General features: G+C 42.4%; 1 long non-coding RNA gene across 48 annotated transcripts in view; it reads left to right on the top strand.

Annotated features, from left to right (window-relative positions):
* LOC102168027 (uncharacterized) overlaps nt 1-15,609 on the top strand; it is a 204,251-nt gene that overhangs the window by 146,889 nt on the left and 41,753 nt on the right. For 43 of the 48 annotated variants that reach the window (XR_014803622.1, XR_014803620.1, XR_014803607.1 and 40 more), the window contains one exon: nt 1,292-1,399. The exons of 3 other annotated variants lie outside the window; for them this stretch is intronic. This is a non-coding gene — a long non-coding RNA (uncharacterized LOC102168027). Of the gene's footprint in view, nt 1-1,291; nt 1,400-3,239; nt 3,378-3,838; nt 4,896-6,150; nt 6,825-15,609 lie in introns of those variants that run through there. 2 more of the 48 variants (XR_014803615.1, XR_014803617.1) reach the window with 2 other exon arrangements.

Genomic DNA, 15,609 nt, shown 5'->3' with positions numbered 1-15,609 from the left:
TAAATGTCCTTTGATGGATGATTGGATTAGGAAGATATGGTGTATATATACACAATGGAATACTACTCAGCCATGAAAAAGAACAAAATAATGCCATTTGCAGCAACATGGATGGAACTAGAGACTCTCATACTAAGTGAAGTAAATCAGAAAGAGAAAGACAAATACCATGTGGTATCACTTATATCTGTAATCTAATATACAGCACAAATGAACTTTTCCACAGAAAAGAAAATCATGGACCTGGAGAATAGACTCATGGTTGCCAAGGGGGAGGGGGAGGGAGTGGGATAGATTAGGAACTTGGGGTTAATAGATGCAGACTATTGCCTTTGGAATGGATTAGCAATGAGATCCTGCTGTGTAGCACTGGGAACTATATCCAGTCACTTATGATGGATCATGATAATGTGAGAAAAAAGAATCTATACATGTAAGTGTAACTGGATCATCATGCTGTATAGTGGAAAATTGACAGAACACTGTAAACCAGCTATAATGAAAAAAAAATCATTATTAAAAAAACCAAACAAAACCCAGTGATAGGAATAGTAAGCAAACGGATAATTTCCTTGCTTTCCTAAATTTTTTTTATTTTTTATTTTTTATTTTTTTACTTTTTAGTGCTGCACCCATGACATATGGAGGTTCCCAGGCGAGGGCTCAAATCAGAGCCTCAGCTGCTGGCCTGTGCCACAGCCACAGCAACGCCAGATCCAAGCTGTATCTGCGATCTATACCACAGCTCATGGCAACACCAGATCCTTAACCCACTGAGCAAGGCCAGGGATCGAACTCACAACCACATGGTTCCTAGTCAGATTCGTTTCCACTGTGCTATGATGGGAACTCCGCTTTCCTAATTTAAAAGTGAGTTGTGAAGTTAGCCAAAGTACGTGCTGGGCTTCCCAGAGAGCCTCTATGTATTAAAAAATTTTTAAATGTCCAAACAAGAGTTCAGCGGCTCAGCCAGTTAAGGATCCCGCATTATCACTGCTATGGCTGTGGTCGCTGCTGTGGCACAAGTTCCACTCCTGGCCTGGGAACTTCCTTATGCTGAGGGTAAGGCCAAAAAACAAAAAAGAATTATTAAAAATGTTTGAACAGGATTTTAATAGTATGGCACATTATACCTATTTATATATAACACATTAATGCTTTTAACATAAAAAAGGAATACTGTGATTGTGTCTTTTATGAGAAAGTTCTAGGTTTTATTTTTTTTTTTAATTTGTACCCCAGATATAGTGTTGTCATTTAAAAGTGTGTGACCAGCATTTCCTTCTTTCAGACACGATGGTGGAGCTTTGGATTTGAATGCGTAATCTTAATAGGAAATGGAGAACTTTAACATGGGAAACTTGCAGCAGAGAGGGCCTCCTCCCATCCAACAGGCCTGGTAAGAAACGTGTTGAGCAAAGGGAGGCTGCTCCTCGCTGATATTCATGCAGGAACTTGTTTTAATTGTGTTTCCCTGATTAGATCAGAGGCCTGCAGGTGGCCGAGGGCTTGAGTAAATAAAACTGCTCTGTGGGACTCGGCCTACCACCTCAACCCTGTTTTCAGGCTCACTACAGGACAGGTGATGGGAGGGCAATAGGAGTGGGAGGAGAGGAAAATACTTTTCTGCGAGAAGGAAGTGAGAGCCGAGGTCCCTAACAAGTTGAGAAAATGAGGCCCCTGATCTGCAAACTTGCTCTGCTGGGCCTGTGCCTCAGAGATGGCTGTGCAGCTAGCTGTGTGTGTGCACTGTGTTTCTAGGCTTCGCTGCAGCGCTCTAAGTGTCTCTGTCCTTGTGCCCTGAGCACCTCAGCATCTATCTTTACCCTGCCCAGTCTGCTTTCCACCCCCTTCTCATTCTCCCACCTTGTTTCTGCTACTGGGCTTGGATATTTGATTAAGGAGCTCTGAGAAAAATCAACTTCTTTATCCACCACTTTCCAAAATTCTTCTGATTGTCTCTGTCCTTTCTTTTGGCCATGCCTGGGACACGTGGAAGTTCCAAGGCCAGGGATTGAACCCAAATCACAGCAGCAGCCTGGGCTGCTGCAGTGACAATGCTGGATCCTTAAGCTGCTGCACCACAAGGGAACTCCATTTCAGTCTTTATTCAACATATTTTCCAGAAGACCTGATAAACTGGCTTGCACTGAGGAGGTATACTCCCAAAGGATTAGCATTTTAAGAGGCAACAAATCTTCATGTCAAACAAAGCAATCTCTAATTGTATAGTTTTAGGCAACAGTAGAAAGAAAGACTGTTTTTGGAGACGTTTGCAGAGAGAGATAGTATGGGTGTTTAGAATTTTAATTTAATAAAGAAATCACCATTTCCTACCTATAAAATGCAGATTACAATAATATCTATACAGGAGAATTTTTGAGGTTTAAAGTAAGATAGTACATATGTCTAGCCCTGTGCCACATACAAAAGGCAGTATTTGTGGAGTTCCTATTGTGGCTCAGGGGGTTAAGAACCCAACTAGTATCCATGAAGATGTGGGTTTGATCCCTACCCTTGCTCAGTGGGTTAAGGATCCACTGTTGCCTCAAACTGCTGTGTAGGTTGCAGATGCAGCTTGGATCTGGCATTGCTGTGCCTGTGGCATAGGCCCACGGTTGCAGCTCTGATTAGACTCTTAGCCTGAAACTTCCACATGCTAAAGGTGTGGCCCTAAAGAATAAATAAATAAATATGTGTATATGAAATTTTATTCATATTATCACACTGGAAGAGCCACGTTCCAGTCTCTCTCTGTCTCCTCCTTTGTGTGTGTTTGTGTGTGTGTGTGTGAATGGGGTGGAGGAGAGTAAAGGGATACTCGCCATGAGTGGTTAGATAGTGAAATAAGCTCCATGTTGCAGAATATCCTTCATCAAAGTGAGCATTTAATTAATTCAAGAGCACACCTGTCATTTTAATTATGATTCTGTCCATAAATTTTAGTGCCTGTGAGAGGTGCTGAGGCAGATTACGTTTCCACCTTTCCTGGCACAATAACAAAGGAGGACGAACTCTGCAGTCACTGCCTCTATCCCCTCTGCCTCCGTGTGGGACCTGGATACCAAAAGCCAGGATCGCATTAAATTGTGTGGAGTGTTCCTACATATTTCACAGCTCTTGTTGCTATGGTGAATGATATCTGTTTTTCTATTTAATGGTTAGCTGGTTATTGCCAACATGTACCATTACATTTTCATGGCTCACTTTGGCAACCCAAGATTTGATCTTCTCTTCAGATTGCTCTATTGCTCGGTCCCCTTGAAGATGGAAAGGTGACCATGATGGTGACAGAGGTGAAGCTTGCTGGGGGTGAAGCGATTTTCTAGCAAGCGTGGGGTAGAGGTATCTGGCTGCTTCAGCATGGCATTGGAGGAACCCTGGGAGTGCAGCCCCGAGCAACACTGGGCTGGGACGTGTTGGCAATGGGGTCTCCACTGCAGAACCCTCTTTCAGTCACTCACACGTATAGTGCATTTGGGCCTTCCTAATTGTGTGGCTTCAGGCTCTGTCCTGCTGCCCTCCCACAAATTCTGTGAACTGGCTAATATCCTTTAATAGTTTCCTTTCTTATTTAAACTGAGCCTAATCCCTTACCCACAATCTGTGGATTACTCTGTAGCAATTGTTATGTGATCAAAGCCAAATGCAGTATCACCAAACAAAACGGAAGATTTCTTCATGTACGTATGTATTGGTAAGTGTGAGGAGAACCTAGAGACTACAAACCCAGATGATAGCAATGGCCACCTTTGGGGAAGGGAGTGGGGGAAATTAGCGTAGACCTGTATACTCTGTATACTTTTTTCGGAATGTTTTACAAAAACAATGCTTTCAGGTATTGCTTATGTATTCAACATGGCGAAACAAAACAATTAGAAAAAAAGAAAATCAGTGAGCCTGGATCTAGCAAATAGAGCACCAGAGTCTCCAGTTCATTATGGGCTGGTTCCATTGAACTCATATCATGAGCACTGTTCCAGGAACCAAGTACTGCATAGATGAGGGAAAAAAAGAGCAGACACCTCTGCTGTCAGCAAACCAGACAGACAGAGAAATACTCCATAGTGTTGTAAGTGGGAGGACAGCAATACAAAGAGGGTTTGTGGGGAGCCCCTCTAACCCACCCCAGAAGCACAAAGGAGCACTGCAAAGATTTCCTTGAGAAGATGACCCCGTTCTCCAAGTTTTGAAGAGTAAGAGAAAAGAGAAGAAAGGATTCAGAGTGCATTTGGTGTTCCATGAAGTACAAGTAGCATTTGGATTTCTCGCTAGCTCATTCTGAGCAAAGCTATTCTTACCCAACACGTGAACAAGACAGCCAATGCTAACCACATCAGAGGGAACTACAAACAACGGGAAGCACAGTAGAGCATTCAATCCGAGCCTATATGGCCATGGGGCAGCGCACACAGGTTCCAAGGCCAACTCGGAGAGAGCTGTCTCCACCACTGGGAGTAATGAGGAAACCAAGAGGCTTCCCTGGAACAGTGTTGTCATTATTACCACCAGCATCTTTCCCAAGCAGGATGTGGGCATTTACTGTACTATAGACTATCAAGGTCTTTGTACAAAGATCATAGGATCAGGTTGCATAAGCTCTGATGGGTGAACCAGCTAATGCTTATCTTCCTTGCCCTGCACCCTAATCCTGTGACCTTGCCCCACCTTCTTGTTACTGTCTACCTCCTTCCTTATTCCTTTCCCTCTTGGTTCCTACTTAGGGGCTTTCACAGTGCCTGTCTATATTCAGGATTTCCCAAAGCCTTCCCTCTAACCTTGCTTCTATTTGAACAGCCAGACTTTTCCTTTGTCTCAGAAGCCAATTTTTGTTTGTTTGTTTATTTGGTTTTTAGGGCCACATGTGCAGCATATGGAAGTTACCAGGCTAGGAGGTCGAACAGGAGCTACAGCTGCCAGTCTACACCACAGCCACAGAAATGTAGGATCCGAGCCGCGTCTGCAACTTACACCACAGCTCACAGCAATGCCGGATCCCTGACCCACTGAGCGAGGCCAGGGATCGAACCCGCATCCTCATGGATACTAGTCAGATTGTTTCCGCTGAGCCACAATGGGAACTCCACCAATTTTTGACACTACCATCTGACATATCTTGGTCAAGCTAAGTCTTGGAGCCAGTCTGATAAAGTCAGCCTTTCAATGTGATGATGGAAGATGATGGCTTGATAGTAACTCCCTCCAGGTAAGAGATTCATACTTTAATCAAGTCTCCAGGGCAAGCAATCTCTTACCCCGAAGAAGGACACCAATACATGGGAAATTTAATCACAGTATCCACACACCCCACCCCCCCACCCCCGCCCTGCCCCACCATTCTGGTCAGAATGAATCACTTGGACTGTGCACCTGCTGTTCTAGGTCATCCTCTTGTCCAGTTCAGTTAGGTTCCCATAACTATCCCTGTCCTAGTGTGTGGGCTCCACGAGGGCAGCCCTCAGCATGAGCCTCCAGTAGTAGAGCTCCAGGAAATTCAGCTTGAGCTCACTCATCCAAAAAATTTGTGATCTCCAACTGTGGGCAAGATGCTGCTAGTTCTGAGAACAAAAAGAAGACCTGCTCTGAAGGAGCAGGTCCACTGTGTGCAAAAGAGTTTTTGCTTCATGCTTTTGATGGGTTTGTATCCAGTGGGAGAGAAGAGATGATCCAGGCATAAATAAACCCACTGCAAAGCCAGACGCATATAAAAAAACAGTGCTTCTCATATAACAGCAGCAACTCAGATGACTGAAATAGATGGACAGGTCCCTGGTATTGGAAAGAGAACAAACAGTTTTATATTCAAATAGAATGGTGGTTTTTTTTCTCTTAGTTTTATATTTAATTATGAAGCATTTTTAACATTAAAGATACCAATATAGAAAATAGATTTATTCACACCACCTGGATTCAGTGACTTTTGAATATTTGACATATTTACTTCATTTTTTAAAAAAATAAAGAAATAAAGGGAGTTCCTGTTATGGCTCAGTGGAAACGAATCTGATTAGGAACCATGGGGTTGCAGGTTTGATCCCTGGCCTTGCTTGGTGGGTTAAAGATATGGCATTGCCCTGAGCTGTGGTGTAGGTTGCAGACGAGGCTCAGATCTGGCGATGCTGTGGCTGTGGTGTAGGCTGGCAGCTGTAGCTCCAATTAGACCCCTATGCTGTGAGCCTCCATATGCCGCAGGTGTGGCCCTGAAAAGCAAAATAAATAAATAAATAAATAAATAAATAAATAAATAAATAAATAAATAAATAAAGACTGCAGGTAGAGTCTTAGGCCCTTTCAAACGTCTCCCTAATTCTATTCCCCTGCCTCTTTCCCAGAGAGAACCACTCTTCTAAAGTTGCTGTGCCTTCTTCCCATTTATATTTTTAATTCTCTTGCTCTTTGTGGTCCAATAAATATATAAAGTGGTGGTAATGTGTTTTTATAATTTGTGTGAATGCGTTTATACTGTGGGGTTTTTTGTGGGGTTTTTTTTTATCAAAACTTGCTTATGGTATTTATCTGTTAGATAGCTCTCAATTTAGTTTCCCATTTATTCATTGATAAATATTTGGCTTAATTCTGATTTCTTATATGTCCCCAGGAAGTGAAATTGCTGACACACAGGGCACAGCCATCTTCAATTAAAATGGTTGGTGAGGAGTTCCCTGATGGCCTAGTGGGTTAAGGATCCAGTATTGTCACTGCTGTGGCTTGTGTTGCTACTGTGGCAAGAATTCTGTTCCCTAGCCTGGGAACTTCTGGGTGCTAAGGGTGCAGAAAAACACAAAAACAGAACACACACACAATAAATAAAAAATAAAATAAAATGGCAAAAACAGAACACACACAATAAATTAAAAATAAAATAAAATGTTTAATTTTCTTATAAACATCTTTCTATTTATTATAACTATTTACTTCTTTTTGTTATTATTTTAGACAATAATTTTCTTTTAACAATATTTTTCTTATAAACATCTTTCTATTCTTTATAACTGTTTATTTACTTCTTGTTATTATTTTAAAAGATTCCACCATGGAATCATGCATCATTAATGAAAAGCAAAGTTGCATCACACACTCAAGTACTGCATTACAATTTCCCAGTTACCTCCATTTCTTTCAAATGACAGGGTCACTCCATTTAAGCAGGCTTGCCTGTCTGGAGTCTGCCAACATCTTTACTAGGACCTTATTCATATCACCTTGAAATTGTGCATTGGGAAGAGTTGAAGGGACCTGTCTAGTAAGAAATATCAGGAATTCCCAGGAAAGGATTGTTTGGTGGTGTCATGATTAGTCTCCCATGTTAAGAGAGTGCATTGACAAAAATGTGTCTATGATTTATGTTTCTTAACAAACTTTCAAAATGTAGAAATTATACATTCCAAAGCACAGTAGGGATAGAGGCTACACTATCCCAAAACACTACTATAGCCCCAAACAATTCTTCAAAACCCCTCAGTTTTTGCAATATTAGTCTATTTCATAGTCATTTGATACTTATTTATTTATTTTTGCTTTTTAGGGCTGCACCCACGCCATATGGAGGTTCCCATGCTAGGGGTCAGATTAGAGCCACAGCTGCTGGCCTACACCACAGCCACAGCAACGCCAGATCCAAGCCGCATCTTCCACCTACACCACAACTCACGGCAACGCTGGATCCTTAACCCGCTGAGTGAGGCCAGGGATCGAACCTGAAACCTCATGGTTCCTTGTTGGATTCATTTCTGCTGGGCCACGACAGGAACTCCCTAGTCATTTGATATTTAAAATAAAAATGGTGTAGCACCTTGTAGTGGTTAATCATTGTTTTAGGTTCTTTAAATTCATTAAATCTCTTGATTTTATCATAGCCTTTAGAGATAAATAATATTTATACCCTGAGGCTGAATGCTGGGCTGAAATAAGTAACCTGGCCAGGAATGACATAGCCAAGAAATGGCAGAGGCAGGATTTCAAACCAAATCTCATGAGGCTACAAAGCCCATGGTGCTACATGAAGAGAGATAACAGATTTTCACCCTCAAAAAATATGTAATACTCATTCTTGCCAAAAGTGGTAACTTGAATCTAGTCAAGAGAAAACAAACCAAATTGAGGAACAGCCTTCAAAACAGCTGAAATATACTCAAAGAATATCAGGGTCATGAAAGACAAAAGCTGTTCCAGATAAAAGGAGGCTAAAGAGACATGACAGCTAAATGCAATGTGTTATACAGGCAGGGAGAATGTTACAAAAATATTACTGGGACAACTGGCAAAATTAAACACAGAATGTATTTTAGATGATAGTATTAAATCAACATTAAATTTCCTAAATTTAATCTTAGTCATTATGATTATGGAGGAAAATACCCTTGTTCTTAGGAGAAACATTTCTTTCATTATTCATAAGACTGATCACGTCTTATATACATATGGATTACCTGTAATTCTTTTGTGAATATACTATTGTTATCTGTGGGTAATTTAAAAATTGTGGTATGGTATGACTAGATTGACTTCAATTTGTTTTTTTTTTTCTTTTTACTGACACACCTGTGGCATATGGAAGTTCCCAGGTTAGGGTTCAAATTGGAACCACAGCTTCAGGACCATGCCACAGCCACAGCAATGTGGGATCCGAGCGGCATCTTCAACCGGAACCACAGCTTTTGGCAATTCCAGATCCCTAATTCACTAAGCGAGGCCAAGGATTGAACCCACATCCTCACGGAGACTATATCAGGTTCTTAACCCATTGAGCCACAGTGGGAGCTCCTTCAATTTACTTTTACTTATTTATTTTAATGGAATTTATTGCATGCATATTGAGTGGATCATGGAATCTAGGAAAGAATTGGAACAATCAGGCTAGAAAAAAAAAACTAGTATTTGATAATGCCATTTTTAAGGGTTTGATGGGTTCTTTGGCCCCCTGACCCTTTAATCATTAACTGTTCTCTATAAGGGCTAAGATTACATTCTTCCTTATTAAATGCCTATTACACTCTTAGTTTTCAAACATGACATTTGGCCTAAATTCAAACTGTCAAGTTATACTAAAAATTTAACTTTAAATTTTTTTTTTTTTTTTTTTTTTTGGCTGTGCCCGCAGCATGCAGAAGTTCCCAGGCCAGGGCTCAAACCTGAGCCATACAGTAACCTGAGCCACAGCAGTGACAATGCCAGATCCTTAACCACTAAGCTACCAGTGACCTCCAGTTTGCTTTTAATTTGAAGCCTACAGACTTCAACAAATCTAAGGGTGAAAGAGAGAAAATCCATTATAAAACCACAATTAAATGGCTGTGGTAGGAGAGGGAAGGTAAGCCAGGTCTTATAAAATCTTTTTTTTGTCTTTCTGCCATTTTTAGGGCCGCTCCCACAGCATATGGAGGTTCCTAGGCTAGGGGTCAGATCGGAGCTACAGCTGCCGGCCTACACCAGCGCCACAGCAACTCGGGATCCAAGCCTCGTCTGCAACCTACACCACAGCTCATGGCAATGCCGGATCCCACTGAGCAAGGCCAGGGATCGAACCCACAACCTCATGGTTCCTCGTCGGATCCATCAACCCCTGAGCCACAACGGGAATTCCCTTATAAAATCTTTTGAGTCTTAACCTGAGGAAGACTTCTCCATGAGACCAGACCCGGCTAATACCCCTCCTTGGTTGTCCAGCCCTCCTCTGAAACTTACTTATTTGATTATCTTGTCAGGTGCTATCATGGGTGTCTGTCTCCCCCATGAACTGTGTGTGTGTCCTAAAGAAAGATACTGAGGAGTTCCCATCGTGGCTCAGTGGAAACAAATCTGACTAGCATCCATAAGGACAGGTTCAATCCCTGGCCTTGCTCAGTGAGTCAAGGATCCGGTCTTGCCATGAGCTGTGGTGCAGACCACAGACGTGGCTCAGATCTGGCATTGCCATGGCTGTGGCCTGGGCCAGGGGCTACAGCTCTGATTAGACCCCTAGCCTGGGAACCTCTGGTATGCCATGGATGTGGCCCTAAAAAGACAAAAAAAAAAAAAAAAAGAAGAAAGAAAGATACTGAGATTATTTCCTTTGACTCCTAGTATCTAACCTAGTGTCTGATATTCAGAAAGAGGCCCATAAATATTTACTGAATTAATCTAAATTTCTTTTTTTAAAAAAGCACATCCATGTGCACTTATGTGTGTCTCTAAAAATCAGATTCTGAGGACTCCAGGGGCCACCCTGCTCACCCCTTTATTTTAGATAGAATTCTAATAGGCGCATCTAGTTTCACGTCTATAGTAAGAACAAAAAATTGAAACTACCAAAAAAGAGGAGATGCAGTTTGCTTCTAGAAAGAACATTCATAGCAGCAATAAGTAAAATCCTAACAGAGATGAGAGAAAGAAAATTAGGAAAAGTATGAGTCTAGAGATATTTACTGTAACTGATGTGTATAAGGACAATGCTGATTCACCAAAAGATGATTAGATTGTATTCTGGTTCAGGAGGCAGTGAAATACATAATGTTTTTAAAAGTTAAAAGAAAAATGCTATGGAACATTTTATGGTGGTTTTTTTTTTTTTTTTTTTTTCTTTTGGACAATGTCATCCCTGCCCAAAGTTTAATAAATGGGGAATGACTATATGTGCTTTTTATTACTTGTTGTTTTTACTGAACACTCACATGGTTCCTGCTTTTAATTTTAAAGCAGATGAATGAGAACATTCTGTATTTCTCCATTCCAGAAAGATCCCACCAGAAATGAATTGCTTTTGTGGCCTTCAACCACGTTTTGTCAGAAACAAAATGAAACATGGCCTCCCTCAGGCACCTTTGCACCTTCCCTGAGAAGGGGCGGGAGAGATGAGATGAATGACTCCTTCCCTTCCTCCCGTGCACACCCAGTCTAGGCAGATCAGACAACAGGCCTTTCCTACACCTCGGGCCACTTCCTACCCTGCTAGCTCCCAGCCTCCTGACCTCCTGAAGGGTGGCATCCTGGGTCCAAGTGGCCTTTGGCAGTCTGCACCTGCACAGGAAGTCAATGCCTGGGAGTTGGGGTAAAGGACACAGAAGCACCAACCCGTGGCCCAGGGCTGTGGAGCAGTTCATCCAGTTTCACAGGGGCTCAGTGGGAGCCCCTGCCTGCATCTCCAGCACAGCACACCACAAAGTCTTTAGCCATGCCCAAGTTCTCAGAGCTCAGAAACAGCTGTCCACCCAGCTCCTAATTCCTTGGGCCAATGGCCTTACCTGGAACTCTCTGTCTCTGGCACCCAAGGCTTCCAGCTTTCAAGCATGAGGCGATGCTGCCCCCAGTCCAGCCACTCCTGACAGCTAGTTCATGCCTCCCCCCAGCTCTCAGAACCCCACCAGGGAAACTGGGGGGTTGACAAGCTCTTTGGGTTGGGCCCAGTTTTCTAAGTGTTGGCCCCCAACTCTGAGGAATCCTGCTTCATCTTTCCCAGAAAATCCACCCTCTCTCCTTTGCCAGAGATCTGTGCACTGCAGAGCACTGCAAGAGCCTACTCAATTAGATTTATTCATCTGGGTTTTAAGATAGGGAATCATAAACTCTCATTCACTTAATAAATATTAAGAACAAAGCTTCCGAAACTTGTGGAAAGAGAAAACAAAAACAGAACCTATATTTGGGACTACATTTTGGTCGTAGATATGAAGAGAAATATGAGGAAGGAAAAAGAAGGTAACACAAGAAGAGAAAGGCACCGGGACAGATAAAAAAGATATAAAGAGATTTAGACAGCAAGGCAGAGAAGAGCAGACATTAAATAATTGAAGAAGGAAGGACAATACACCTGCAGACTAGACATGCTGATGAAAGAGAAAGTCTGAGAGAGAGAAAGCCACAGGAAAACAAAATACTCTCCACAGAAATAGAGTTGGATTGCAGTGCCCTAAGGACACATACTGTGTCTGTGTACTGCTGTTTTCCCCAGAGCCAAGCTCAGCGCCTGACATAGAGTCGGCACTCAAGAAATAGTTGTTGATGGAATAAATGCAAAAGTGAGACAAAGAAACACACAGAAGGCAGAAGATAGGAGCCAAGTCTGTGTAATCATTAAGCACAGGTGGTCCTGCGTTCACCTCTTGACTCTGTATCTTCAGATTTGCATGATTTCACTGTTTTTAATATTTCCGTGTCTCCATATCTTAATATGTCAAAACTAAACTAGGTTCCAGATATTTCACTATTTTTTTTTTCCTGTCTCCAAACCACCCTTCCATGCTCTGCTTTGTGTCACTGGGGCTGCAACTCTGAGACAGCATTTTGGCTTGGCCAGCTGGCTGAGAAGGAAGAAGGAGTTTGTTCCTCCTACCTGCTTTCTGTTCCTGAGCACTCTTTCTGCCAGAACTTCTTCATCACAGCAGCATCAGTTCTTTTCTGGAACAGCAGCTAAACCCAGTTTGCAGTTTTCCTAACACCTGCAGAGCCAGCTTCCCTGCCACCTCCCCGTCCCCGCCCGCCCCCTGTCCCGCAGAGACTCCAGCAGGAGCAGAAGCCTGCAGTTCAGATCTGGAGCTCCTGCCCTGTATCTTTCTAAGTTTTAATAACTTCAGCCTCTTCCTTAGGTTTCCCTAGCCCCAGGGTGGTCGCTGCTTCCTATAGTCACTGCCTCTTTAATACCTTAGAGGGCTCTTTTTACCCTTTTAGTACTAGTTATCAATTTTATACCTCATTAGCAATTCTTTCTAATCCTTTCCTCTGTTTAAATGTCTAGTATTGTTTCTGTCCCCTGCCTAGATCCTGACTGAAAGAGGAACCCTCCTACATCACGGGATTGTGAGGCAGGGTGTGTAAAGTGCTTAGAATATGGCCCGGCTGCAGTAAGAACCCAATAACTGGGAGCTGTAGAATCCATAGTGACACAACAGCACATTTAGACAGCAATACTGGAGGTGGCACAGATGGGCTTTCATGGAGCAATACCTTGACCTTCAGACCTTTGAAGTCTTTGACAGGTGTGCTCTGCCTTTACAGCTCCAGATAAAGTGTCCAAAGCAGATACCATATGTCACTGACTCTAAGACATCATTGATTGTCCAACACACCATTAATTCTGTGTATCGCTAAGAAAACTAAAAATCACCCCCCAATTAAACTATGGTGTATCATATATTCTGAGGCTCATTCTAACATTAGAAATATTAAAATGTGGAACAAATGTGTGTGCCTTAGAATTGATGTCATATAGTATAGTTAGCTCTCTGTATCTGCGGGTACCACATCTGTGGACTCAATCAACTGTGGGTCAAAACTATCTTTTTAAAAATTTCGGGAAATTCAAAAAGCAAATCTAATTTTCTGTGTAGGTAACTATCTACATAGCCTTTACATTGTATTTACAATTATTTCCAGAGTACTTACATTATATTAAGTATTATAAGTAGTTTAGAGATTATTTAAAGTATATGTGAGGATATGCACATATGGAAATACTGGTACACCATTTTTGAGAAAGGATTTGAGAACACAAGCGTTTTGATATCCATGGAGGGTTCTAGAACCAATCCCCTGTGGATAACCATGGACAACTGTATTTACATTAAACTATGGTGAATATTAGGTCACCCTTGAATGGATCTATTCATTCTTTATCCCTTCTTCTATACCAACCAATATTAAATACACACACACACAAACAATTAGGAAAGGTGAGGACAAAAGAAAGCATTTCCTACCCTGCCTGGATCCTTATTTGAGGGCCCCTGAGGAAGCCAACAATTGGAAATTGGCCCCAACAAAATAGATCTGTTTGGTTCAGTCTGCCTGTTTTAATCAAGTGCTTACCTCCCTCACCTGGCAAAGCTTTCCCATTTCCTGAGCAAAATAACCTAGCACACAAACCGCAGACGAATTTGAAGTTTGTTTTCCATTCAAACTGAGAAAGAGTATGAACCTAAAGTGGAAAATGTACTCGCCTATTAGCATGACCGGTGGTCTGAACTAAAATTAGCCTGTGTTCAGAACGCTCTGTGGGCTTTTATGCGTCACACTTAAGCTTCAGTCCAAGTATGTTTCTGGAGTATGGTTATAATCAGAAAAACAAGGAATGCAAAAATAACACCTCATGAGTCAATGGATTTCCTGCCCCAAATAAGTTCTTGCTATAGCTGGCCCTGCACAGCCCCAATCGTTGGGAAACAGTCCGGGACAGCCTGGAACAGCCGCCACATCATGCAGATTTAAGATCACCTGTCTCCATATAAAGTCCTGGACCACACACACAAACACACATACACACAAATGGTGAATTGATGGGACATAGGGAAGGAGGAAGGAGCAAGGAAGCAAGAGAGAGAGACGACTGGGAAACTGATTGGCAGTGGATTTGAAGAAGAAAGAAAACTGAAGGAAAGCTCTTCAGACAGTTGGCCAGGGTTGATTTTCTTTAATTCTCACACACTGGTCAAACAAGGGAAACTGCAATCCATCTCCTTCCCAACCTCCACCCCCCCTGACTTGATCTGAAAATGGAAAATTTCAGTAGACTCTTAGCCTCTTCTAGACCTCTGTGTGCTCTGCTGGCAGCGCTTGTTTTAAAACCCTTGCTATGCTTCTCTGTCTCAACTTCAGATTTTTTTTCCTGGGATGTATAAAGAAGAAATTCAGCCCCAACATGCAAAAATATTGGAAAGGGGAAGGTGTGGGCTGCATAAGGAAAAGAAAGGGACTTAGTGGGGCAGTGTGGAAGTGCTTGTTTCATGAAGATGAGATTCTCTCTCAGAAGGTCTCAACGAATTGCTGGAAGAACACCGAAAGGAGGCATGGGGAGGGAGGAAGATTGATCATGTGTTGTATGATGCGTTTATTGCACATTTACCATGTGGCTACTATTAGGCTGGGCACTGAAGATGCCAAAAAAAAAAAAAAAGAGAGAGAGAATTCTAGCCTCTTGGAGCTCACAGGCTAATCGATGTGTAAACAATCAACCCAATATTTTTCAAAAGTTAAAGCAGAGCTTATGAGTCAGGGCCTATACGAATAACAGAAGTCAATTAAGAGGCAATCACCAGAGTTCTCAGAAGAAATGAATCCGACTAGTATCCAGGAGGATGCAGGTTCGATCCCTGGCCTTGTTCAGTGGGTTGGGGTCCAGCGCTGCTGTGTAGGTCACAGATGTGGCTCAGATCACAAGTGGCTGTGGCTGTGGCCTAGACTGTCTGCTGTAGCTCCAATTTTACCCCTAGCCTAGGAACCTTCATATGCTGTGGGTGCAGCTCTAAAAACACCAAAAAAAAAAAAAAAAAAAAAAAAAAAGGCAATCACCCCAAGACCTTTGCACTTGCTAGTCTCTGACTGGAAGCTCTTTCCTGAGAGATCTATGTGGCTCACTGCTTCAACCATGCTCAGAAAAGGGCCGGCATCAGGAAAACAAGGATGAATCTATGGCCCTCTGGCATCCCTGAGATACTCCAATCAAAGACTAAATGTACCAGGGAGTTCCTGTTGTGGCTCTGCAGTAACGAACCCAATTAGTATCCACAAGGATGCAAGTTCGATCCTTGGCCTCACTCAGTGTGTAAAGGATCTGGTGTTGCCCTGAGCTGCGGTGTAGGTTGCAGACACAGCTCAGATCCCACAATGCTGTGGCTGTGGTGTAGGCCAGCAGCTGCAGCT

The sequence above is a fragment of the Sus scrofa genome, chromosome 5, assembly GCF_054392235.1.
Source record: "Sus scrofa isolate SSC_HxYL_T2T_F1_AM1 chromosome 5, Sscrofa_HxYL_maternal_Yorkshire_Landrace_v2.0, whole genome shotgun sequence".
Classification (NCBI taxonomy): domain Eukaryota; kingdom Metazoa; phylum Chordata; class Mammalia; order Artiodactyla; family Suidae; genus Sus; species Sus scrofa.
Note: the sequence above shows the minus strand (reverse complement) of the source record. Positions and strands in the feature narration are given on the sequence as shown.